We start from the raw sequence: 3,865 nt of genomic DNA on the forward strand, positions 1-3,865 counted from the left end.
TTCCTAAGAAGATCCTTATCCCTAATCTAGCATGCATTTCTCATAACATATAACATAACAAACATGTATGGGTATTCTGGGAATCACTTACTTGAGCTCGGCTGATTGCAAGCACCACACCCCTTTTATTTTATTAGAAAATCCTTTAATAAAACTTTTATTTAATAAAAATCTACCAAACTCTAAGTTTTAGTTCAAACACACCCAAGATTATGCCCGAATCCCTCAAACCAAGGCTCTGATACCAATTTGTAACATCCCAAAATTTAAGGCCAAAAATTTCATTTTTATAATAATAAAACCAACATTCAAAACGTATTCATAAAACCATAAAATAAATCAGAGTATGACAATAAGCATCCAAATACATCAAGCCAACAAAATGCGGAACTACATGGCGTGTGCGATGCGATTATTCCGAGCCCTATGCCATTCGATCCGGAAGTACCTGAAACATAAACTGAAAACCGTATGCACGAAGCTTAGTGAGTTCCCCAAAATACCTCACACCATACATATCAAACATACAATGGGCCATGCCCAACCACTATCGGGCCCCACCCGGTATCGAGCCCCACTCAAAACAGATCTGTCAGAACATCAGATGGGCCCTACCCATCACATTCATCAAGCCCCACCTGGCATAGAGCCTCATCGAGCATTCATACAGACACATAAACACATGCAATAATCACTAAGATGAATACCATACAGTAGACCCATCAGGCCTCGCCTGGCATCGGACCCCGCCTGGTATACATATCACCTACTAGACATGCAAGATTCGCAAAGACAACTAGCATCCTAATCATAATAAATCATGGGTCAGCATTGGTGCCTTAGATCCATCAAGCACAGTCAGGAGACTCACCACAAACGGCTAAAAATCTGATAAATGCTCAGACTGCTGATCCGGATAATCTCCGTACTAATCAATCAAATAAAACCCAAATTAATAATAGAGCCATCAACCATAACTATGAATCTGATTCATTTGTCCAACTCCCAGGGTAAAAGACCAATATACCCTTTCCTCACTTGACCCAATAACTGAGCCCCAACCTAATGGCAACAAAAGCCCAATATGACCCAAATTCCAAAATTATACCGAAAGCCCATCATGGGCCCAAATCCAAGATGTCACGAAACCTAACAATGACCTAAAGTCAAAAAGAACTAGTGGGCCAACAAGGCCCAAAACCCTAGTAGCCCAAATATCGCCCAAAAGTGAACATAAGTCAATGGCAGCTGAGTATGCCTGGTGTACTCAAACTTACGTCTTTTTTGGCCAGTACGTGCGCTGTATGAGCTGGGTAAGCCCAACATACTCCACATCCAACCCATATCCCTGTTAAGTGCTTAAGTAATTATGCTACTATGTCAACTTCTCAAATCGGATCCTAAATGATGTGTTAACACGTAAAGTCAGCAAATTTACTCCTTTGCATGTCTAATGGGACCTAACACTCAATAAAATCCATAATAAGCACCCAAACTTATGCATGGTCCAATATAAGTCATCAAAATTGCATTTTTATGAACAAGGGACCTCAAAAATGCTAAGATCTATCATCCTTATCTTCTGGAGTAGCTTATACTGTCATGCATTACTTAAAGGACCATAAAAATCACAAAACCAAGCCCTAACTAGATCTAAAAAAATGAACCATCAAGTTAAGAGCTTTCTACCTCAAAGAGCTTTCCAAGTTGATGATGATTATGGATCCACAAGCTCTAGCCACACCAATGCAACTTCCAAGGGTTCCTCTTCTTTCAAAATCACCAAAAACACCCTCAAAGCTCACTTCTAAGCCCAAAACACTCAAAGGGCAATTAGGGTTTTGTTCTTAGGGTTTGGAGAGGTGGAGGCTGGTTATAGGAATGTCCAAGAGTGAATTAAGGTGTCTAAATAGGCCACAAACCCTAAAAGTTAGGGTTTTCCCCTAGTGACCATATGCCCTATGCACCACCACGTACGCCCAGCGTACATGGGTTTCCTCTATGACTAACTTCAACCCTGTACGCCCGGTGTACTCATAGCGTATGCCCAACATACCCGGCTAGGGACTAAAACCACCAATCTTCCTAAGGCCATAAGTTCTTCTGTCTAATTTCGATTTCGATGTTCTTTATATCCATTGAAAGGTAATTAGAAGCTCTACAATTCTATCAACACTCCTTTCAATTAAAACTTCCCGAGCTTAAATCCAAAATTCATAAAATACGCGAGCTGTCACTTCACGGTTATACCCTTAGTCTCCAAAACACAAACCGAACTCTCGGATCACCTACTCTATATTTTCCACATTCAAGGGGTCTAAATGTATCCTTCCCCAAGGCCCATAGCCTTATGATAATTGATCTTCGGGTCACGGCCCCGAATTAGGAAACGATTCAAAATAGGGTGTTGCATGATGGTTCTATAGTGCAACTAACTCTATGATGCAAGGATTAAACCACTTCTTGCCGATGATTAATCACTGTCAATGATTCTAGCTGATTTCACCTTAGCATGATTGAGACATCGAACTTTTTTCCCATAAGTCTTCTTTATAGAACTTGATGATTCACTATATAATACCAAACACTGATAAAAGTTTGAAACTCTATGCCGATGGTTATGCTATGTACCATCATTTGTCAAACACACCAACCCATTCTTGCCCTTAAATTCTTCTTAAAAGATTATGATTCAGTGTTAAATCCCATACACTGATGATAACTTGAAAAATATGTGGCGATGGGTATATCATGTATCGTGCTATATTATATGCACCAACCCTCTCTCGCCCTTTTTTCTAATTGAAGTGGTAAATGATTCAGCATATAAAACCATACACAAATGAGACTACACAAAACTGTGTAAGTGATATACTGTTGCAATAGCACAATAGTGTGACATACGAAATCCTCTCACCCTTTAACTTTATTTGATGTTTTCTTTCATTTCAGGTTACTTGCTGTTTTTTTAAAAAAAGAGGGAAATGATTATTGACGCTGTGAAAAAAGGGGAGAAATGTGTAGATCAACTATGTTGTTACTTGATCATTCTAATTTAAATAGCAGACACTCTTGGAAGAAGAAGGTTATACATCTAAGGGGGAGCAAAAATCAGATGTTGTTTATCTGGGGGGGGGGGGGCAAAATCTAAGTGAGAGTAGAAATCAACATTCTACTTCAAATGCAGTCAGTTCATTTATTATTTCATTCATTTTTATTTTGGTTTTGACATAATCAAATAACGGAGATTGTTGTATCACATATTTATATAGATTTGATGATGCAACATATATACATTATAGTTATAGTTTATTTACTCATTATAGACAGTCAGTATTGTCTAAGTATGTGTAAATAATACACTTAGATAAGTTGATTTGTCAGAGATTGTTTAGTTAGATAATCTGAAGATATGTTGATGGAAGTTCATATGTGAAGACTGAAGATCATCCCCTGATGAGCAAAAGACCCTGAAGACTCTATTAGTACAAAAGGCACTGAAAGTATCATCAGCATGAAGACACAATTCAATGAAGACTGATCAGTGTGTCCATATGGTGAAGGTCCTACATTAATCGCATACTGATAAGATGATACATTGATGACACACGTTGATGGTCATACAATATCTGCTGAAGTTGCATGAGCTGAAGCTGATTAGTGGATGACTACCTGACGCTAGTGTTGATGTGCGAATATGGAGCATATCAGATCTAGTTGGTGAGGAAGTATTCTCAATATTTGATATAATCCATTCCTTATATACCATATATGTATTTATCATTGAAGAATCAATCACATCACATCAAGGGTTTGATATATTTAGAAGATTTGGTCTATCTGCAGCATTATCTATCTCCTAGGT

The sequence above is a fragment of the Lactuca virosa genome, chromosome 5 (assembly GCF_052849685.1).
Source record: "Lactuca virosa cultivar CGN04683 chromosome 5, Lactuca_virosa_CGN04683_v6, whole genome shotgun sequence".
Taxonomy (NCBI): Eukaryota; Viridiplantae; Streptophyta; class Magnoliopsida; order Asterales; family Asteraceae; genus Lactuca; species Lactuca virosa.